This window comes from Argiope bruennichi, chromosome 10 (genome assembly GCF_947563725.1).
Source record: "Argiope bruennichi chromosome 10, qqArgBrue1.1, whole genome shotgun sequence".
NCBI classification, from domain to species: Eukaryota; Metazoa; Arthropoda; class Arachnida; order Araneae; family Araneidae; genus Argiope; species Argiope bruennichi.
The window spans coordinates 35,393,624-35,410,411 of NC_079160.1; the positions used below are offsets into that span (position 1 = coordinate 35,393,624).

Below are 16,788 nucleotides of genomic sequence, written 5' to 3' on the forward strand. Positions count from 1 at the left end.
TTTTCATTCGTCTCCAAAGAGGAAGAAAGAGACGTAAGTAAAATCGGAAACAACACATCTGCTGTGAAGATTTTTTCAGCAGCACATATTTTTAATCCTTTCTAAAATAAACTCGCCCCCGGGTGGGCTCGAACCACCAACCTCTCGGTTAACAGCCGAACGCGCTAGCCGATTGCTCCACGGAGGCTCTTGTAATGCATTGTTTTTCATTTGTCTCCAAAGAGGAAGAAAGAGACGAATGTAAAATCGGAAAACAGACATCTGCTGTGAAGATTTCTTCAGCAGCACATATTTTTAATTCTTTCTAAAATAACCTTGCCCCCGGGTGGGCTCGAACCACTAACCTTTCGGCTAACAGCCGAACGCGCAAGCCGATTGCGCCGCGGAGGCTCCTGTGGTGCATTGTTTTTCATTCGTCTCCAAAGAGGAACAAAGAGAAGAATGTAAAATCGGAAACCAGACATCTGCTGTGAAGATTTCTTCAGCAGCACATATTTTTAATTCTTTCTAAAATAACCTCGCCCCCGGGTGGGCTCGAAACACCAACCTTTCGATTAACAGCCGAACGCTCTAGCCGATTGCGCTAATTTCCAGTTCGGCATTCTTTTTCATTCGTCTCCAAAGAGGAAGAAAGAGATGTAAGTAAAATCGGAAACAACACATCTGCTGTGAAGATTTCTTCAGCAGCACATATTTTTAATCCTTTATAAAATAAATTCGCCCCCGGGTGGGCTCGAACCACCAACTTTTCGGATAACAGCCGGACGCGCTCGCCGATTGCGCCACGGAGGCTCCTGTGATGCATTCTTTTTCATTCGTCTCCAAAGAGGAAGAAAGAGACTTAAGTAAATAAATCGGAAACAACACATCTGCTGTGATTTCTTCAGCAGTACATAAATAAATTCTTTCTAAAATAAACTCGCCCGCGGGTGGGCTCGAACCACCAACCTTTCGGTTAACAGCCGAACGCGCTAGCCGATTGCGCCACGGAGGCTCCTGTGGTGCAATGTTTTTCATTCGTCTCTAAAGAGGAAGAAAGAGACGTAAGTAAAATCGAAAACTACACATCTGCTTTGAAGAGTTCTTCAGCAGCACATATTTTTAATCCTTTCTAAAATAAATTCGCAACCGGGTGGGCTCGAACCACCAACCTTTCGGTAAACAGCCGAACGCGCTAGGCGATTGCGCCACGGAGGTTCCTGTGGTGTATTGTTTTTCATTCATCTTCAAAGAGGAAGAAAGAGACGTAAATAAAATCGGAAACAACACATCTGCTGTGAAGATTTCTTCACCAGCACATAAATTAATTCTTTCTAAAATAAACTCGCCCCCGGGTGGGCTCGAACCACCAACCTTTCGGTTAACAGCCGAACGCGCTTTGCGATTGCGCCACGGAGGCTCCTGTGGTGTATTGTTTTTCATTCGTCTTCAAAGAGGAAGAAAGAGACGTAAGTAAAATCGGAAACAACACATCTGCTGTGAAGATTTCTTCAGCAGCACATAAATTAATTCTTTCTAAAATAAACTCGCCCCCGGGTGGGCTCGAACCACCAACCTTTCGGTTAACAGCCGAACGCGCTAGCCGATTGCGCCACGGAGGCTCCTGTGATGCATTGTTTTTCATTCGTCTCCAAAGAGGAAGAAAGAGACGTAAGTAAAATCGGAAACAACACATCTTCTGTGAAGATTTTTTCAGCAGCACATATTTTTAATCCTTTCTAAAATAAACTCGCCCCCGGGTGGGGTTCGAACCACCAACCTCTCGGTTAACAGCCGAACGCGCTAGCCGATTGCGCCACGGAGGCTCTTGTAATGCATTGTTTTTCATTCGTCTCCAAAGGGGAAGAAAGAGACGAATGTAAAATCGGAAAACAGACATCTGCTGTGAGGATTTCTTCAGCAGCACATATTTTTAATTCTTTCTAAAATAACCTCGCCCCCGGGTGGGCTCGAACCACTAACCTTTCGGCTAATAGCCGAACGCGCAAGCCGATTGCGCCACGGAGGCTCCTGTGGTGCATAGGTTTTCAATCGTCTCCAAAGAGGAAGAAAGAGACGTAAGTAAAATCAGAAACAACACATCTGCTGTGAAGATTTCTTCAGCAGCACATATTTTAAATCCTTTCTAAAATAAACTCGCCCCCGCGTGGGCTCGAACCACCAACCTTTCGGTTAAAAGAAGAACGCGCTTGACAATTACGCCACGGAGGCTCCTCTGATGCATTGTTTTTCATTCGTCTCCAAAGAGGAAGAAAGAGACGAATGTAAAATCAGAAACCAGACATCTGTTTTGAAGATTTCTTCAGCAGCACATAAATTAATTCTTTCTAAAATAAACTCGCCCCCGGGTGGGCTCGAACCACCAACCTTTCGGTTAACAGCCGAACGCGCTAGCAGATTGCGCCACGGAGGCTCCTGTTAGGCATTGTTTTTCATTCGTCTCCAAAGAGGAAGAAAGAGAGTTAAGTAAAATCGGAAACTACAGATCTGCTTTGAAGAGTTCTTTAGCAGCACATATTTTTAATCCTTTCTAAAATAAATTCGCCTCCGGGTGGGCTCGAACCACCAACCTTTCGATTAACAGCCGAACGCTCTAGCCGATTGCGCTAGGTTCCGGCTCGGCATTCTTTTTCATTCGTCTCTAAAGAGGAAGAAAGAGATGTAAGTAAAATCGGAAACAACACATCTGCTGTGAAGATTTCTTCAGCAGCACATATTTTTAATCCTTTGTAAAATAAATTCGCCCCCGGGTGGGCTCGAACCACCAACTTTTCTTATAACAGCCGGACGCGCTAACCGATTGCGCCACGGAGGCTCCTGTGGTGAATTGTTTTTCATTCGTCTCCAAAAAGGAATAAAGAGACGTAAGTAAAATCGGAAACAACACATCTGCTAAGAAGATTTCTTCATCAACACATATTTTTAATTCTTTCTAAAATAAACTCGCCCCCGGGTGGGCTCGAACCACCAACCTTTCGGTTAACAGCCGAACGCGCTAGCCGATTGCGCCACGGAGGCTCCTCTGATGCTTTGTTTTTCATTCGTCTCTAAAGAGGAAGAAAGAGACGAATGTAAAATCGGAAACCAGACATCTGCTGTGAAGATTTCTTCAGCAGCACATAAATTAATTCTTTCTAAAACAAACTCGACCCCGGGTGGGCTCGCACCACCAACCTTTCGGTAAACAGCAAACGCGCTAGCCGATTGAGCCACGGAGGCTCCTCTGATATATTGTTTATCATTCGTCTCCAAAAAGGAAGAAAGAGACGAATGTAAAATCGGAAAACAGACATCTGCTGTGAAGATTTCTTCAGCAGCACATAAATTAATTCTTTCTAAAATAAACTCGCCCCCGGGTGGGCTCGAACCACCAACTTTCGGTTAACAGCCGAACGCGCTAGCCGGTTGCGCCACGGAGGCTCCTCTGATACATTGTTTTTCATTCGTCTTCAAACAGGAAGAAAGAGACGAATGTAAAATCGGAAACCAGACATCTGCTGTGAAGATTTCTTCAGCAGCATATAAATTAATTCTTTCTCAAATAAACTCGCCCCCGGGTGGGCTCGAACCACCAACCTTTCGGTAAACAGCCGAACGCGCTAGCCGATTGCGCCACGGAGGCTCCTGTGAGGCATTGTTTTTCATTCGTCTCCAAAGAGGAAGAAAGAGACGAAAGTAAAATCATAAACTACAGATCTGCTTTGATGAGTTCTTCAGCAGCATATATTTTTAATCCTTTCTAAAATAAATTCGCCTCCGGGTGGGCTCGAACCACCAACCTTTCGGTTAACAGCCGAACGCGCTAGCCGATTGCGCCACGGAGGCTCCTGTGATGCATTGTTTTTCATTCGTCTCCAAAAAGGAAGAAAGAGACGTAAGTAAAATCGGAAACAACACATCTGCTAAGAAGATTTCTTCATCAACACATATTTTTAATTCTTTCTAAAATAAACTCGCCCCCGGGTGGGCTCGAACCACCAAACTTTCGGTTAACAGCCGAACGCGCTAGCCGATTGCGCCACGGAGGCTCCTCTGATGCTTTGTTTTTCATTCGTCTCCAAAGAGGAAGAAAGCGACGAATGTAAAATCGGAAACCAGACATCTGCTGTGAAGATTTCTTCAGCAGCACATAAATTAATTCTTTCTAAAATAAACTCGCCCCCGGGTGGGCTCGAACCACCAACCTTTCGGTTAACAGCCGAACGCGCTAGCCGATTGCGCCAAGGAGGCTCCTCTGATACATTGTTTTTCATTCGTCTCCAAAGAGGAAGAAAGAGACGAATGTAAAATCGGAAACCAGACATCTGCTGTGAAGATTTCTTCAGCAGCACATAAATTAATTCTTTCTAAAATCAACTCGCCCCCGGGTGGGCTCGAACCACCAACCTTTCGGTTAACAGCCGAACGCGCTTGCCAATTGCGCCAAGGAGGCTCCTCTGATGCATTGTTTTTCATTCGTCTCCAAAGAGGAAAAGAGACGAATGTAAAATCGGAAACCAGACATCTGCTGTGAAGATTTCTTCAGCAGCACATAAATTAATTCTTTCTAAAATAAACTCGCCCCCGGGTGGGCTGGAACCACCAACCTTTCGGTTAACAGCCGAACGCGCTAGCCGATTGCGCCACGGAGGCTCCTGTTAGGCATTGTTTTTCATTCGTCTCCAAAGAGGAAGAAAGAGAGTTAAGTAAAATCGGAAACTACAGATCTGCTTTGAAGAGTTCTTTAGCAGCACATATTTTTAATCCTTTCGAAAATAAATTCGCCTCCGGGTGGGCTCGAACCACCAACCTTTCGATTAACAGCCGAACGCTCTAGCCGATTGCGCTAGGTTCCGGTTCGGCATTCTTTTTCATTCGTCTCCAAAGAGGAAGAAAGAGATGTAAGTAAAATCGGAAACAACACATCTGCTGTGAAGATTTCTTCAGCAGCACATATTTTTAATCCTTTGTAAAATAAATTCGCCCCCGGGTGGGCTCGAACCACCAACTTTTCTTATAACAGCCGGACGCGCTAGCCGATTGCGCCACGGAGGCTCCTGTGGTGCATTGTTTTTCATTCTTCTCCAAAAAGGAATAAAGAGACGTAAGTAAAATCGGAAACAACACATCTGCTAAGAAGATTTCTTCAGCAGCACATAAATTAATTCTTTCTAAAACAAACTCGACCCCGGGTGGGCTCGCACCACCAACCTTTCGGTAAACAGCCGAACGCGCTAGCCGATTGAGCCACGGAGGCTCCTCTGATATATTGTTTATCATTCGTCTCCAAAAAGGAAGAAAGAGACGAATGTAAAATCGGAAAACAGACATCTGCTGTGAAGATTTCTTCAGCAGCACATAAATTAATTCTTTCTAAAATAAACTCGCCCCCGGGTGGGCTCGAACCACCAACTTTCGGTTAACAGCCGAACGCGCTAGCCGGTTGCGCCACGGAGGCTCCTCTGATACATTGTTTTTCATTCGTCTTCAAACAGGAAGAAAGAGACGAATGTAAAATCGGAAACCAGACATCTGCTGTGAAGATTTCTTCAGCAGCATATAAATTAATTCTTTCTAAAATAAACTCGCCCCCGGGTGGGCTCGAACCACCAACCTTTCGGTTAACAGCCGAACGCGCTAGCCGATTGCGCCACGGAGGCTCCTCTGATGCATTGTTTTTCATTCGTCTCCAAAGAGGAAGAAAGAGACGTAAGTAAAATCGGAAACAACACATCTGCTGTGAAGATTTTTTCAGCAGCACATATTTTTAATCCTTTCTAAAATAAACTCGCCCCCGGGTGGGCTCGAACCACCAACCTCTCGGTTAACAGCCGAACGCGCTAGCCGATTGCGCCACGGAGGCTTTTGTAATGCATTGTTTTTCATTTGTCTCCAAAGAGGAAGAAAGAGACGAATGTAAAATCGGAAAACAGACATCTGCTGTGAAGATTTCTTCAGCAGCACATATTTTTAATTCTTTCTAAAATAACCTTGCCCCCGGGTTGGCTCGAACCACTAACCTTTCGGCTAACAGCCGAACGCGCAAGCCGATTGCGCCGCGGAGGCTCCTGTGGTGCATTGTTTTTCATTCGTCTCCAAAGAGGAACAAAGAGAAGAATGTAAAATCGGAAACCAGACATCTGCTGTGAAGATTTCTTCAGCAGCACATATTTTTAATTCTTTCTAAAATAACCTCGCCCCCGGGCGGGCTCGAACCACCAACCTTTCGATTAACAGCCGAACGCTCTAGCCGATTGCGCTAATTTCCAGTTCGGCATTCTTTTTCATTCGTCTCCAAAGAGGAAGAAAGAGATGTAAGTAAAATCGGAAACAACACATCTGCTAAGAAGATTTCTTCATCAACACATATTTTTAATTCTTTCTAAAATAAACTCGCCCCCGGGTGGGCTCGAACCACCACCCTTTCGGTTAACAGCCGAACGCGCTAGCCGATTGCGCCACGGAGGCTCCTCTGATGCATTCTTTTTCATTCGTCTCCAAAGAGGAAGAAAGAGACGAATGTAAAATCGGAAACCAGACATCTGCTGTGAAGATTTCTTCAGCAGCACATAAATTAATTCTTTCTAAAATAAACTCAACCCCGGGTGGGCTCGAACCACCAACCTTTTGGTTAACAGCCGAACGCGCTAGCCGATTGCGCCACGGAGGAACCTGTGGTGCATCGTTTTTCATTCGTTTCCAAAGAGTAAGAAAGAGACGTAAGTAAAATCGGAAAACAGACATCTGCTGTGATTTCTTCAGCAGCACATATTTTTAATCCTTTCTAAAATAAACTCGCCCCCGGGTGGGTTGAACCACCAACCTTTCGGTTAACAGCCGAACGCGCTAGCCGATTGCGCCATGGAGGCTCCTGTGAGGCATTGTTTTTCATTCGTCTCCAAAGAGGAAGAAAGAGACGAAAGTAAAATCATAAACTACAGATCTGCTTTGATGAGTTCTTCAGCAGCATATATTTTTAATCCTTTCTAAAATAAATTCGCCTCCGGGTGGGCTCGAACCACCAACCTTTCGGTTAACAGCCGAACGCGCTAGCCGATTGCGCCACGGAGGCTCCTGTGATGCATTGTTTTTCATTCGTCTCCAAAAAGGAAGAAAGAGACGTAAGTAAAATCGGAAAAAACACATCTGCTAAGAAGATTTCTTCATCAACACAGATTTTTAATTCTTTCTAAAATAAACTCGCCCCCGGGTGGGCTCGAACCACCAACCTTTCGGTTAACAGCCGAACGCGCTAGCCGATTGCGCCAAGGAGGCTCCTCTGATACATTGTTTTTCATTCGTCTCCAAAGAGGAAGAAAGAGACGAATGTAAAATCGGAAACCAGACATCTGCTGTGAAGATTTCTTCAGCAGCACATAAATTAATTCTTTCTAAAATCAACTCGCCCCCGGGTGGGCTCGAACCACCAACCTTTCGGTTAACAGCCGAACGCGCTTGCCAATTGCGCCAAGGAGGCTCCTCTGATGCATTGTTTTTCATTCGTCTCCAAAGAGGAAAAGAGACGAATGTAAAATCGGAAACCAGACATCTGCTGTGAATATTTCTTCAGCAGCACATAAATTAATTCTTTCTAAAATAAACTCGCCCCCGGGTGGGCTCGAACCACCAACCTTTCGGTTAACAGCCGAACGCGCTAGCCGATTGCGCCACGGAGGCTCCTGTGGTGCAATGTTTTTCATTCGTCTCTAAAGAGGAAGAAAGAGACGTAAGTAAAATCGGAAACTACACATCTGCTTTGAAGAGTTCTTCAGCAGCACATATTTTTAATCCTTTCTAAAATAAATTCGCAACCGGGTGGGCTCGGACCACCAACCTTTCGGTTAACAGCCGAACGCGCTAGGCGATTGCGCCACGGAGGCTCCTGTGGTGTATTGTTTTTCATTCGTCTTCAAAGAGGAAGAAAGAGACGTAAGTAAAATCGGAAACAACACATCTGCTGTGAAGATTTCTTCAGCAGCACATAAATTAATTCTTTCTAAAATAAACTCGCCCCCGGGTGGGCTCGAACCACCAACCTTTCGGTTAACAGCCGAACGCGCTAGCCGATTGCGCCACGGAGGCTCCTGTGATGCATTGTTTTTCATTCGTCTCCAAAGAGGAAGAAAGAGACGTAAGTAAAATCGGAAACAACACATCTGCTGTGAAGATTTTTTCAGCAGCACATATTTTTAATCCTTTCTAAAATAAACTCGCCCCCGGGTGGGCTCGAACCACCAACCTCTCGGTTAACAGCCGAACGCGCTAGCCGATTGCGCCACGGAGGCTCTTGTAATGCATTGTTTTTCATTTGTCTCCAAAGAGGAAGAAAGAGACGAATGTAAAATCGGAAAACAGACATCTGCTGTGAAGATTTCTTTAGCAGCACATATTTTTAATTCTTTCTAAAATAACCTTGCCCCCGGGTGGGCTCGAACCACTAACCTTTCGGCTAACAGCCGAACGCGCAAGCCGATTGCGCCGCGGAGGCTCCTGTGGTGCATTGTTTTTCATTCGTCTCCAAAGAGGAACAAAGAGAAGAATGTAAAATCGGAAACCAGACATCTGCTGTGAAGATTTCTTCAGCAGCACATATTTTTAATTCTTTCTAAAATAACCTCGCCCCCGGGTGGGCTCGAACCACCAACCTTTCGATTAACAGCCGAACGCTCTAGCCGATTGCGCTAATTTCCAGTTCGGCATTCTTTTTCATTCGTCTCCAAAGAGGAAGAAAGAGATGTAAGTAAAATCGGAAACAACACATCTGCTGTGAAGATTTCTTCAGCAGCACATATTTTTAATCCTTTATAAAATAAATTCGCCCCCGGGTGGACTCGAACCACCAACTTTTCGGATAACAGCCGGACGCGCTAGCCGATTGCGCCACGGAGGCTCCTGTGATGCATTCTTTTTCATTCGTCTCCAAAGAGGAAGAAAGAGACTTAAGTAAATAAATCGGAAACAACACATCTGCTGTGATTTCTTCAGCAGTACATAAATAAATTCTTTCTAAAATAAACTCGCCCGCGGGTGGGCTCGAACCACCAATCTTTCAGTTAACAGCCGAACGCGCTAGCCGATTGCGCCACGGAGGCTCCTGTGGTGCAATGTTTTTCATTCGTCTCTAAAGAGGAAGAAAGAGACGTAAGTAAAATCGGAAACTACACATCTGCTTTGAAGAGTTCTTCAGCAGCACATATTTTTAATCCTTTCTAAAATAAATTCGCAACCGGGTGGGCTCGAACCACCAACCTTTCGGTAAACAGCCGAACGCGCTAGGCGATTGCGCCACGGAGGTTCCTGTGGTGTATTGTTTTTCATTCATCTTCAAAGAGGAAGAAAGAGACGTAAATAAAATTGGAAACAACACATCTGCTGTGAAGATTTCTTCACCAGCACATAAATTAATTCTTTCTAAAATAAACTCGCCCCCGGGTGGGCTCGAACCACCAACCTTTCGGTTAACAGCCGAACGCGCTTTGCGATTGCGCCACGGAGGCTCCTGTGGTGTATTGTTTTTCATTCGTCTTCAAAGAGGAAGAAAGAGACGTAAGTAAAATCGGAAACAACACATCTGCTGTGAAGATTTCTTCAGCAGCACATAAATTAATTCTTTCTAAAATAAACTCGCCCCCGGGTGGGCTCGAACCACCAACCTTTCGGTTAACAACCGAACGCGCTAGCCGATTGCGCCACGGAGGCTCCTGTGATGCATTGTTTTTCATTCGTCTCCAAAGAGGAAGAAAGAGACGTAAGTAAAATCGGAAACAACACATCTGCTGTGAAGATTTTTTCAGCAGCACATATTTTTAATCCTTTCTAAAATAAACTCGCCCCCGGGTGGGGTTCGATCCACCAACCTCTCGGTTAACAGCCGAACGCGCTAGCCTATTGCGCCACGGAGGCTCTTGTAATGCATTGTTTTTCATTCGTCTCCAAAGGGGAAGAAAGAGACGAATGTAAAATCGGAAAACAGACATCTGCTGTGAGGATTTCTTCAGCAGCACATATTTTTAATTCTTTCTAAAATAACCTCGCCCCCGGGTGGGCTCGAACCACTAACCTTTCGGCTAACAGCCGAACGCGCAAGCCGATTGCGCCGCGGAGGCTCCTGTGGTGCATTGGTTTTCATTCGTCTCCAAAGAGGAAGAAAGAGACGTAAGTAAAATCGGAAACCAGACATCTGCTGTGAAGATTTCTTCAGCAACACATATTTTTAATTCTTTCTAAAATCAACTCGCCCCCTCGTGGGCTCGAATCACCAACCTTTCGGTTAACAGCCGAACACGCTTGCCAATTGCGCCACGGAGGCTCCTCTGATGCATTGTTTTTCATTCGTCTCCAAAGAGGAAGAAAGAGACGAATGTAAAATCGGAAACGAGACATCTGCTGTGAAGATTTCTTCAGCAGCACATAAATTAATTCTTTCTAAAATAAACTCGCCCCCGGGTGGGCTCGAACCACCAACCTTTCGGTTAACAGCCGGACGCGCTAGCCGATTGAGCCGCGGAGGCTCCTGTGGTGCATTGGTTTTCATTCGTCTCCAAAGAGGAAGAGAGAGAGTTAAGTAAAATCGGAAACTACAGATCTGCTTTGAAGAGTTCTTCAGCAGCACATATTTTTAATCCTTTCTAAAATAAATTCGCCTCCGGGTGGGCTCGAACCACCAACCTTTCGATTAACAGCCGAACGCTCTAGCCGATTGCGCTAGGTTCCGGTTCGGCATTCTTTTTCATTCGTCTCCAAAGAGAAAGAAAGAGATGTAAGTAAAATCGGAAACAACACATCTGCTGTGAAGATTTCTTCAGCAGCACATATTTTTAATCCTTTCTAAAATAAATTCGCCCCCGGGTGGGCTCGAACCACCAATCTTTTGGTTAACAGCCGAACGCGCTAGCCGATTGCGCCACGGAGGCTCCCGTGATGCATTGTTTTTCATTCGTCTCCAAAGAGGAAAAAAGAGACGTAAGTAAAATCGGAAACCAGACATCTGCTGTGAAGATTTCTTCAGCAGCACATATTTTTAATTCTTTCTAAAATAAACTCGCCCCCGTGTGCTCGAACCGCCAACCTTTCGGTTAACAGCCGAACGCGCTAGCCGATCTCGCCACGGAGGCTCCTGTGATGCATTGTTTTTCAATCGTCTCCAAAGAGGAAGAAAGAGACGTAAGTAAAATCAGAAACAACACATCTGCTGTGAAGATTTCTTCAGCAGCACATATTTTAAATCCTTTTTAAAATAAACTCGCCCCCGCGTGGGCTCGAACCACCAACCTTTCGGTTAAAAGAAGAACGCGCTTGACAATTACGCCACGGAGGCTCCTCTGATGCATTGTTTTTCATTCGTCTCCAAAGAGGAAGAAAGAGACGAATGTAAAATCAGAAACCAGACATCTGTTTTGAAGATTTCTTCAGCAGCACATAAATTAATTCTTTCTAAAATAAACTCGCCCCCGGGTGGGCTCGAACCACCAACCTTTCGGTTAACAGCCGAACGCGCTAGCAGATTGCGCCACGGAGGCTCCTGTTAGGCATTGTTTTTCATTCGTCTCCAAAGAGGAAGAAAGAGAGTTAAGTAAAATCGGAAACTACAGATCTGCTTTGAAGAGTTCTTTAGCAGCACATATTTTTAATCCTTTCTAAAATAAATTCGCCTCCGGGTGGGCTCGAACCACCAACCTTTCGATTAACAGCCGAACGCTCTAGCCGATTGCGCTAGGTTCCGGTTCGGCATTCTTTTTCATTCGTCTCCAAAGAGGAAGAAAGAGATGTAAGTAAAATCGGAAACAACACATCTGCTGTGAAGATTTCTTCAGCAGCACATATTTTTAATCCTTTGTAAAATAAATTCGCCCCCGGGTGGGCTCGAACCACCAACTTTTCTTATAACAGCCGGACGCGCTAGCCGATTGCGCCACGGAGGCTCCTGTGGTGCATTGTTTTTCATTCGTCTCCAAAAAGGAATAAAGAGACGTAAGTAAAATCGGAAACAACACATCTGCTAAGAAGATTTCTTCATCAACACATATTTTTAATTCTTTCTAAAATAAACTCGCCCCCGGGTGGGCTCGAACCACCAACCTTTCGGTTAACAGCCGAACGCGCTAGCCGATTGCGCCACGGAGGCTCCTCTGATGCTTTGTTTTTCATTCGTCTCTAAAGAGGAAGAAAGAGACGAATGTAAAATCGGAAACCAGACATCTGCTGGGAAGATTTCTTCAGCAGCACATAAATTAATTCTTTCTAAAACAAACTCGACCCCGGGTGGGCTCGCACCACCAACCTTTCGGTAAACAGCCGAACGCGCTAGCCGATTGAGCCACGGAGGCTCCTCTGATATATTGTTTATCATTCGTCTCCAAAAAGGAAGAAAGAGACGAATGTAAAATCGGAAAACAGACATCTGCTGTGAAGATTTCTTCAGCAGCACATAAATTAATTCTTTCTAAAATAAACTCGCCCCCGGGTGGGCTCGAACCACCAACTTTCGGTTAACAGCCGAACGCGCTAGCCGGTTGCGCCACGGAGGCTCCTGTGATGCATTCTTTTTCATTCGTCTCCAAAAAGGAAGAAAGAGACGTAAGTAAAATCGGAAACAACACATCTGCTAAGAAGATTTCTTCATCAACACATATTTTTAATTCTTTCTAAAATAAACTCGCCCCCGAGTGGGCTCGAACCACAAACCTTTCTGTTAACAGCCGAACGCGCTAGCCGATTGCGCCACGGAGGCTCCTGTGATGCATGTTTTTTCATTCGTCTCCAAAAAGGAAGAAAGAGACGTAAGTAAAATCGGAAAGAACACATCTGCTAAGAAGATTTCTTCATCAACACATATTTTTAATTCTTTCTAAAATAAACTCGCCCCCGGGTGGGCTCGAACCACCACCCTTTCGGTTAACAGCCGAACGCGCTAGCCGATTGCGCCATGGAGGCTCCTCTGATGCATTGTTTTTCATTCGTCTCCAAAGAGGAAGAAAGAGACGAATGTAAAATCGGAAACCAGACATCTGCTGTGAAGATTTCTTCAGCAGCACATATTTTTAATCCTTTCTAAAATAAACTCGCCCCCGGGTGGGCTCGAACCACCAACCTTTCGGTTAACAGCCGAACGCGCTAGCCGATTGCGCCACGGAGGCTCCTGTGAGGCATTGTTTTTCATTCGTCTCCAAAGAGGAAGAAAGAGACGAAAGTAAAATCATAAACTACAGATCTGCTTTGATGAGTTCTTCAGCAGCATATATTTTTAATCCTTTCTAAAATAAATTCGCCTCCGGGTGGGCTCGAACCACCAACCTTTCGGTTAACAGCCGAACGCGCTAGCCGATTGTGCCACGGAGGCTCCTGTGATGCATTGTTTTTCATTCGTCTCCAAAAAGGAAGAAAGAGACGTAAGTAAAATCGGAAACAACACATCTGCTAAGAAGATTTCTTCATCAACACATATTTTTAATTCTTTCTAAAATAAACTCGCCCCCGGGTGGGCTCGAACCACCAACCTTTCGGTTAACAGCCGAACGCGCTAGCCGATTGCGCCACGGAGGCTCCTCTGATGCTTTGTTTTTCATTCGTCTCCAAAGAGGAAGAAAGAGACGAATGTAAAATCGGAAACCAGACATCTGCTGTGAAGATTTCTTCAGCAGCACATAAATTAATTCTTTCTAAAATAAACTCGCCCCCGGGTGGGCTGGAACCACCAACCTTTCGGTTAACAGCCGAACGCGCTAGCCGATTGCGCCACGGAGGCTCCTGTGATGCATTGTTTTTCATTCGTCTCCAAAAAGGAAGAAAGAGACGTAAGTAAAATCGGAAACAACACATCTGCTAAGAAGATTTCTTCATCAACACATATTTTTAATTCTTTCTAAAATAAACTCGCCCCCGGGTGGGCTCGAACCACCACCCTTTCGGTTAACAGCCGAACGCGCTAGCCGATTGCGCCATGGAGGCTCCTCTGATGCATTGTTTTTCATTCGTCTCCAAAGAGGAAGAAAGAGACGAATGTAAAATCGGAAACCAGACATCTGCTGTGAAGATTTCTTCAGCAGCACATATTTTTAATCCTTTCTAAAATAAACTCGCCCCCGGGTGGGCTCGAACCACCAACCTTTCGGTTAACAGCCGAACGCGCTAGCCGATTGCGCCACGGAGGCTCCTCTGATGCTTTGTTTTTCATTCGTCTCCAAAGAGGAAGAAAGAGACGAATGTAAAATCGGAAACCAGACATCTGCTGTGAAGATTTCTTCAGCAGCACATAAATTAATTCTTTCTAAAATAAACTCGCCCCCGGGTGGGCTGGAACCACCAACCTTTCGGTTAACAGCCGAACGCGCTAGCCGATTGCGCCACGGAGGCTCCTGTGATGCATTGTTTTTCATTCGTCTCCAAAAAGGAAGAAAGAGACGTAAGTAAAATCGGAAACAACACATCTGCTAAGAAGATTTCTTCATCAACACATATTTTTAATTCTTTCTAAAATAAACTCGCCCCCGGGTGGGCTCGAACCACCAACCTTTCGGTTAACAGCCGAACGCGCTAGCCGATTGCGCCACGGAGTCTCCTCTGATGCTTTGTTTTTCATTCGTCTCCAAAGAGGAAGAAAGAGACGAATGTAAAACCGGAAACCAGACATCTGCTGTGAAGATTTCTTCAGCAGCACATAAATTAATTCTTTCTGAAATAAACTCGCCCCCGGGTGGGCTCGAACCACCAACCTTTCGGTTAACAGCCGATCGCGCTAGCCGATTGCGCCACGGAGGCTCCTCTGATACATTGTTTTTCATTCGTCTTCAAACAGGAAGAAAGAGACGAATGTAAAATCGGAAACCAGACATCTGCTGTGAAGATTTCTTCAGCAGCATATAAATTAATTCTTTCTAAAATAAACTCGCCCCCGGGTGGGCTCGAACCACCAACCTTTCGGTTAACAGCCGAACGCTCTAGCCGATTGCGCCACGGAGGCTCCTGTGATGCATTCTTTTTCATTCGTCTCCAAAAAGGAAGAAAGAGACGTAAGTAAAATCGGAAACAACACATCTGCTAAGAAGATTTCTTCATCAACACATATTTTTAATTCTTTCTAAAATAAACTCGCCCCCGAGTGGGCTCGAACCACAAACCTTTCTGTTAACAGCCGAACGCGCTAGCCGATTGCGCCACGGAGGCTCCTGTGATGCATGTTTTTTCATTCGTCTCCAAAAAGGAAGAAAGAGACGTAAGTAAAATCGGAAAGAACACATCTGCTAAGAAGATTTCTTCATCAACACATATTTTTAATTCTTTCTAAAATAAACTCGCTCCCGGGTGGGCTCGAACCACCACCCTTTCGGTTAAGAGCCGAACGCGCTAGCCGATTGCGCCACGGAGGCTCCTCTGATGCATTGTTTTTCATTCGTCTCCAAAGAGGAAGAAAGAGACGAATGTAAAATCGGAAACCAGACATCTGCTGTGAAGATTTCTTCAGCAGCACATAAAATAATTCTTTCTAAAATAAACTCGCCCCCGGGTGGGCTCGAACCACCAACCTTTTGGTTAACAGCCGAACGCGCTAGCCGATTGCGCCACGGAGGAACCTGTGGTGCATCGTTTTTCATTCGTTTCCAAAGAGTAAGAAAGAGACGTAAGTAAAATCGGAAACCAGACATCTGCTGTGATTTCTTCAGCAGCACATATTTTTAATCCTTTCTAAAATAAACTCGCCCCCGGGTGGGCTCGAACCACCAACCTTTCGGTTAACAGCCGAACGCGCTAGCCGATTGCGCCACGGAGGCTCCTGTGAGGCATTGTTTTTCATTCGTCTCCAAAAAGGAAGAAAGAGACGTAAGTAAAATCGGAAACAACACATCTGCTAAGAAGATTTCTTCATCAACACATATTTTTAATTCTTTCTAAAATAAACTCGCCCCCGGGTGGGCTCGAACCACCAACCTTTCGGTTAACAGCCGGACGCGCTTGCCGATTGCGCCACGGAGGCTCCTGTGGTGCATTGGTTTTCATTCGTCTCCAAAGAGGAAGAAAGAGACGTAAGTAAAATCGGAAACAACACATCTACTGTGAAGATTTCTTCAGCAGCACATATTTTAAATCCTTTCTAAAATAAACTCGCCCCCGGGTGGGCTCGAACCACCAACCTTTCGGTTAACAGCCGAACGCGCTAGCCAATTGCGCCACGGAGGCTCCTCTGAGGCTTTGTTTTTTATTCGTCTCCAAAGAGGAAGAAAGAGACGAATGTAAAATCGGAAACCAGACATCTGCTGTGAAGATTTCTTCAGCAGCACATAAATTAATTCTTTCTAAAATAAACTCGCCCCCGGGTGGGCTCGAACCACCAACCTTTCGGTTAACAGCCGAACGCGCTAGCCGATTGCGCCACGGAGGCTCTTCTGATACATTGTTTTTCATTCGTCTCCAAAGAGGAAGAAAGAGACGAATGTAAAATCGGAAACCAGACATCTGCTGTGAAGATTTCTTCAGCAGCACATAAATTAATTCTTTCTAAAATAAACTCGCCCCCGGGTGGGCTCGAACCACCAACCTTTCGGTTAACAGCCGAACGCGCTAGCCGATTGCGCCACGGAGGCTCCTGTGATGCATTGTTTTTCATTCGTCTCCAAAAAGGAAGAAAGAGACGTAAGTAAAATCGGAAACAACACATCTGCTGTGATTTCTTCAGCAGCACATATTTTTAATCCTTTCTAAAATAACTTAGCCCCCGGGTGGGCTCGAACCACCAACCTTTCGGTTAACAGCTGAACGCTCTAGAAGATTGCGCCACGGAGGCTCCTCTGATACATTGTTTTTCATTCGTCTTCA

At 45.3% G+C, this 16,788-nt stretch overlaps 54 non-coding genes across 54 annotated transcripts; all 54 read right to left on the bottom strand.

Moving 5' to 3' along the window:
• Positions 1–113: 113 nt before the first annotated feature.
• Trnan-guu (transfer RNA asparagine (anticodon GUU)) lies at positions 114–187 on the bottom strand. The gene has a single exon. It is a non-coding gene; the product is annotated as a tRNA-Asn (tRNA).
• A 531-nt stretch (positions 188–718) lies between these two features.
• Positions 719–792, bottom strand: Trnan-guu (transfer RNA asparagine (anticodon GUU)). The gene has a single exon. It is a non-coding gene; the product is annotated as a tRNA-Asn (tRNA).
• A 128-nt stretch (positions 793–920) lies between these two features.
• Trnan-guu (transfer RNA asparagine (anticodon GUU)) lies at positions 921–994 on the bottom strand. Its single transcript has one exon. It is a non-coding gene; the product is annotated as a tRNA-Asn (tRNA).
• A 331-nt stretch (positions 995–1,325) lies between these two features.
• Positions 1,326–1,399, bottom strand: Trnan-guu (transfer RNA asparagine (anticodon GUU)). The gene has a single exon. It is a non-coding gene; the product is annotated as a tRNA-Asn (tRNA).
• Positions 1,400–1,527: 128 nt separating this feature from the next.
• Positions 1,528–1,601, bottom strand: Trnan-guu (transfer RNA asparagine (anticodon GUU)). Its single transcript has one exon. It is a non-coding gene; the product is annotated as a tRNA-Asn (tRNA).
• Positions 1,602–1,730: 129 nt separating this feature from the next.
• Positions 1,731–1,805, bottom strand: Trnan-guu (transfer RNA asparagine (anticodon GUU)). The gene has a single exon. It is a non-coding gene; the product is annotated as a tRNA-Asn (tRNA).
• A 129-nt stretch (positions 1,806–1,934) lies between these two features.
• On the bottom strand, positions 1,935–2,008 carry Trnan-auu (transfer RNA asparagine (anticodon AUU)). Its single transcript has one exon. It is a non-coding gene; the product is annotated as a tRNA-Asn (tRNA).
• A 331-nt stretch (positions 2,009–2,339) lies between these two features.
• On the bottom strand, positions 2,340–2,413 carry Trnan-guu (transfer RNA asparagine (anticodon GUU)). Its single transcript has one exon. It is a non-coding gene; the product is annotated as a tRNA-Asn (tRNA).
• A 531-nt stretch (positions 2,414–2,944) lies between these two features.
• Positions 2,945–3,018, bottom strand: Trnan-guu (transfer RNA asparagine (anticodon GUU)). The gene has a single exon. It is a non-coding gene; the product is annotated as a tRNA-Asn (tRNA).
• Positions 3,019–3,347: 329 nt separating this feature from the next.
• On the bottom strand, positions 3,348–3,420 carry Trnan-guu (transfer RNA asparagine (anticodon GUU)). Its single transcript has one exon. It is a non-coding gene; the product is annotated as a tRNA-Asn (tRNA).
• Positions 3,421–3,548: 128 nt separating this feature from the next.
• Positions 3,549–3,622, bottom strand: Trnan-guu (transfer RNA asparagine (anticodon GUU)). The gene has a single exon. It is a non-coding gene; the product is annotated as a tRNA-Asn (tRNA).
• A 129-nt stretch (positions 3,623–3,751) lies between these two features.
• Positions 3,752–3,825, bottom strand: Trnan-guu (transfer RNA asparagine (anticodon GUU)). Its single transcript has one exon. It is a non-coding gene; the product is annotated as a tRNA-Asn (tRNA).
• A 129-nt stretch (positions 3,826–3,954) lies between these two features.
• Trnan-guu (transfer RNA asparagine (anticodon GUU)) lies at positions 3,955–4,028 on the bottom strand. The gene has a single exon. It is a non-coding gene; the product is annotated as a tRNA-Asn (tRNA).
• A 128-nt stretch (positions 4,029–4,156) lies between these two features.
• Trnan-guu (transfer RNA asparagine (anticodon GUU)) lies at positions 4,157–4,230 on the bottom strand. Its single transcript has one exon. It is a non-coding gene; the product is annotated as a tRNA-Asn (tRNA).
• Positions 4,231–4,358: 128 nt separating this feature from the next.
• On the bottom strand, positions 4,359–4,432 carry Trnan-guu (transfer RNA asparagine (anticodon GUU)). Its single transcript has one exon. It is a non-coding gene; the product is annotated as a tRNA-Asn (tRNA).
• A 126-nt stretch (positions 4,433–4,558) lies between these two features.
• On the bottom strand, positions 4,559–4,632 carry Trnan-guu (transfer RNA asparagine (anticodon GUU)). Its single transcript has one exon. It is a non-coding gene; the product is annotated as a tRNA-Asn (tRNA).
• Positions 4,633–5,364: 732 nt separating this feature from the next.
• Trnan-guu (transfer RNA asparagine (anticodon GUU)) lies at positions 5,365–5,437 on the bottom strand. The gene has a single exon. It is a non-coding gene; the product is annotated as a tRNA-Asn (tRNA).
• A 128-nt stretch (positions 5,438–5,565) lies between these two features.
• Positions 5,566–5,639, bottom strand: Trnan-guu (transfer RNA asparagine (anticodon GUU)). Its single transcript has one exon. It is a non-coding gene; the product is annotated as a tRNA-Asn (tRNA).
• Positions 5,640–5,768: 129 nt separating this feature from the next.
• Trnan-guu (transfer RNA asparagine (anticodon GUU)) lies at positions 5,769–5,842 on the bottom strand. Its single transcript has one exon. It is a non-coding gene; the product is annotated as a tRNA-Asn (tRNA).
• Positions 5,843–6,373: 531 nt separating this feature from the next.
• Positions 6,374–6,447, bottom strand: Trnan-guu (transfer RNA asparagine (anticodon GUU)). Its single transcript has one exon. It is a non-coding gene; the product is annotated as a tRNA-Asn (tRNA).
• A 126-nt stretch (positions 6,448–6,573) lies between these two features.
• Positions 6,574–6,649, bottom strand: Trnan-guu (transfer RNA asparagine (anticodon GUU)). The gene has a single exon. It is a non-coding gene; the product is annotated as a tRNA-Asn (tRNA).
• Positions 6,650–6,977: 328 nt separating this feature from the next.
• Positions 6,978–7,051, bottom strand: Trnan-guu (transfer RNA asparagine (anticodon GUU)). The gene has a single exon. It is a non-coding gene; the product is annotated as a tRNA-Asn (tRNA).
• A 129-nt stretch (positions 7,052–7,180) lies between these two features.
• On the bottom strand, positions 7,181–7,254 carry Trnan-guu (transfer RNA asparagine (anticodon GUU)). Its single transcript has one exon. It is a non-coding gene; the product is annotated as a tRNA-Asn (tRNA).
• A 128-nt stretch (positions 7,255–7,382) lies between these two features.
• Trnan-guu (transfer RNA asparagine (anticodon GUU)) lies at positions 7,383–7,456 on the bottom strand. Its single transcript has one exon. It is a non-coding gene; the product is annotated as a tRNA-Asn (tRNA).
• A 126-nt stretch (positions 7,457–7,582) lies between these two features.
• Trnan-guu (transfer RNA asparagine (anticodon GUU)) lies at positions 7,583–7,656 on the bottom strand. The gene has a single exon. It is a non-coding gene; the product is annotated as a tRNA-Asn (tRNA).
• A 331-nt stretch (positions 7,657–7,987) lies between these two features.
• Trnan-guu (transfer RNA asparagine (anticodon GUU)) lies at positions 7,988–8,061 on the bottom strand. The gene has a single exon. It is a non-coding gene; the product is annotated as a tRNA-Asn (tRNA).
• A 129-nt stretch (positions 8,062–8,190) lies between these two features.
• Positions 8,191–8,264, bottom strand: Trnan-guu (transfer RNA asparagine (anticodon GUU)). Its single transcript has one exon. It is a non-coding gene; the product is annotated as a tRNA-Asn (tRNA).
• Positions 8,265–8,795: 531 nt separating this feature from the next.
• Positions 8,796–8,869, bottom strand: Trnan-guu (transfer RNA asparagine (anticodon GUU)). The gene has a single exon. It is a non-coding gene; the product is annotated as a tRNA-Asn (tRNA).
• Positions 8,870–8,997: 128 nt separating this feature from the next.
• On the bottom strand, positions 8,998–9,071 carry Trnan-guu (transfer RNA asparagine (anticodon GUU)). The gene has a single exon. It is a non-coding gene; the product is annotated as a tRNA-Asn (tRNA).
• Positions 9,072–9,402: 331 nt separating this feature from the next.
• Positions 9,403–9,476, bottom strand: Trnan-guu (transfer RNA asparagine (anticodon GUU)). Its single transcript has one exon. It is a non-coding gene; the product is annotated as a tRNA-Asn (tRNA).
• Positions 9,477–9,604: 128 nt separating this feature from the next.
• Trnan-guu (transfer RNA asparagine (anticodon GUU)) lies at positions 9,605–9,678 on the bottom strand. Its single transcript has one exon. It is a non-coding gene; the product is annotated as a tRNA-Asn (tRNA).
• Positions 9,679–9,807: 129 nt separating this feature from the next.
• Positions 9,808–9,882, bottom strand: Trnan-guu (transfer RNA asparagine (anticodon GUU)). Its single transcript has one exon. It is a non-coding gene; the product is annotated as a tRNA-Asn (tRNA).
• A 936-nt stretch (positions 9,883–10,818) lies between these two features.
• On the bottom strand, positions 10,819–10,892 carry Trnan-guu (transfer RNA asparagine (anticodon GUU)). Its single transcript has one exon. It is a non-coding gene; the product is annotated as a tRNA-Asn (tRNA).
• Positions 10,893–11,424: 532 nt separating this feature from the next.
• Positions 11,425–11,498, bottom strand: Trnan-guu (transfer RNA asparagine (anticodon GUU)). The gene has a single exon. It is a non-coding gene; the product is annotated as a tRNA-Asn (tRNA).
• A 531-nt stretch (positions 11,499–12,029) lies between these two features.
• Trnan-guu (transfer RNA asparagine (anticodon GUU)) lies at positions 12,030–12,103 on the bottom strand. Its single transcript has one exon. It is a non-coding gene; the product is annotated as a tRNA-Asn (tRNA).
• Positions 12,104–12,433: 330 nt separating this feature from the next.
• On the bottom strand, positions 12,434–12,506 carry Trnan-guu (transfer RNA asparagine (anticodon GUU)). The gene has a single exon. It is a non-coding gene; the product is annotated as a tRNA-Asn (tRNA).
• Positions 12,507–12,838: 332 nt separating this feature from the next.
• Positions 12,839–12,912, bottom strand: Trnan-guu (transfer RNA asparagine (anticodon GUU)). Its single transcript has one exon. It is a non-coding gene; the product is annotated as a tRNA-Asn (tRNA).
• Positions 12,913–13,041: 129 nt separating this feature from the next.
• Positions 13,042–13,115, bottom strand: Trnan-guu (transfer RNA asparagine (anticodon GUU)). The gene has a single exon. It is a non-coding gene; the product is annotated as a tRNA-Asn (tRNA).
• A 129-nt stretch (positions 13,116–13,244) lies between these two features.
• Positions 13,245–13,318, bottom strand: Trnan-guu (transfer RNA asparagine (anticodon GUU)). The gene has a single exon. It is a non-coding gene; the product is annotated as a tRNA-Asn (tRNA).
• A 129-nt stretch (positions 13,319–13,447) lies between these two features.
• On the bottom strand, positions 13,448–13,521 carry Trnan-guu (transfer RNA asparagine (anticodon GUU)). Its single transcript has one exon. It is a non-coding gene; the product is annotated as a tRNA-Asn (tRNA).
• Positions 13,522–13,649: 128 nt separating this feature from the next.
• Trnan-guu (transfer RNA asparagine (anticodon GUU)) lies at positions 13,650–13,723 on the bottom strand. The gene has a single exon. It is a non-coding gene; the product is annotated as a tRNA-Asn (tRNA).
• A 129-nt stretch (positions 13,724–13,852) lies between these two features.
• Positions 13,853–13,926, bottom strand: Trnan-guu (transfer RNA asparagine (anticodon GUU)). Its single transcript has one exon. It is a non-coding gene; the product is annotated as a tRNA-Asn (tRNA).
• A 129-nt stretch (positions 13,927–14,055) lies between these two features.
• On the bottom strand, positions 14,056–14,129 carry Trnan-guu (transfer RNA asparagine (anticodon GUU)). The gene has a single exon. It is a non-coding gene; the product is annotated as a tRNA-Asn (tRNA).
• Positions 14,130–14,257: 128 nt separating this feature from the next.
• Positions 14,258–14,331, bottom strand: Trnan-guu (transfer RNA asparagine (anticodon GUU)). The gene has a single exon. It is a non-coding gene; the product is annotated as a tRNA-Asn (tRNA).
• A 129-nt stretch (positions 14,332–14,460) lies between these two features.
• Positions 14,461–14,534, bottom strand: Trnan-guu (transfer RNA asparagine (anticodon GUU)). Its single transcript has one exon. It is a non-coding gene; the product is annotated as a tRNA-Asn (tRNA).
• A 128-nt stretch (positions 14,535–14,662) lies between these two features.
• Positions 14,663–14,736, bottom strand: Trnan-guu (transfer RNA asparagine (anticodon GUU)). The gene has a single exon. It is a non-coding gene; the product is annotated as a tRNA-Asn (tRNA).
• A 128-nt stretch (positions 14,737–14,864) lies between these two features.
• Positions 14,865–14,938, bottom strand: Trnan-guu (transfer RNA asparagine (anticodon GUU)). The gene has a single exon. It is a non-coding gene; the product is annotated as a tRNA-Asn (tRNA).
• A 332-nt stretch (positions 14,939–15,270) lies between these two features.
• Positions 15,271–15,344, bottom strand: Trnak-cuu (transfer RNA lysine (anticodon CUU)). The gene has a single exon. It is a non-coding gene; the product is annotated as a tRNA-Lys (tRNA).
• Positions 15,345–15,472: 128 nt separating this feature from the next.
• Trnan-guu (transfer RNA asparagine (anticodon GUU)) lies at positions 15,473–15,546 on the bottom strand. The gene has a single exon. It is a non-coding gene; the product is annotated as a tRNA-Asn (tRNA).
• A 126-nt stretch (positions 15,547–15,672) lies between these two features.
• On the bottom strand, positions 15,673–15,746 carry Trnan-guu (transfer RNA asparagine (anticodon GUU)). Its single transcript has one exon. It is a non-coding gene; the product is annotated as a tRNA-Asn (tRNA).
• A 129-nt stretch (positions 15,747–15,875) lies between these two features.
• On the bottom strand, positions 15,876–15,949 carry Trnan-guu (transfer RNA asparagine (anticodon GUU)). Its single transcript has one exon. It is a non-coding gene; the product is annotated as a tRNA-Asn (tRNA).
• Positions 15,950–16,078: 129 nt separating this feature from the next.
• Trnan-guu (transfer RNA asparagine (anticodon GUU)) lies at positions 16,079–16,152 on the bottom strand. The gene has a single exon. It is a non-coding gene; the product is annotated as a tRNA-Asn (tRNA).
• Positions 16,153–16,280: 128 nt separating this feature from the next.
• On the bottom strand, positions 16,281–16,354 carry Trnan-guu (transfer RNA asparagine (anticodon GUU)). The gene has a single exon. It is a non-coding gene; the product is annotated as a tRNA-Asn (tRNA).
• A 128-nt stretch (positions 16,355–16,482) lies between these two features.
• Positions 16,483–16,556, bottom strand: Trnan-guu (transfer RNA asparagine (anticodon GUU)). The gene has a single exon. It is a non-coding gene; the product is annotated as a tRNA-Asn (tRNA).
• Positions 16,557–16,788: the final 232 nt, after the last annotated feature.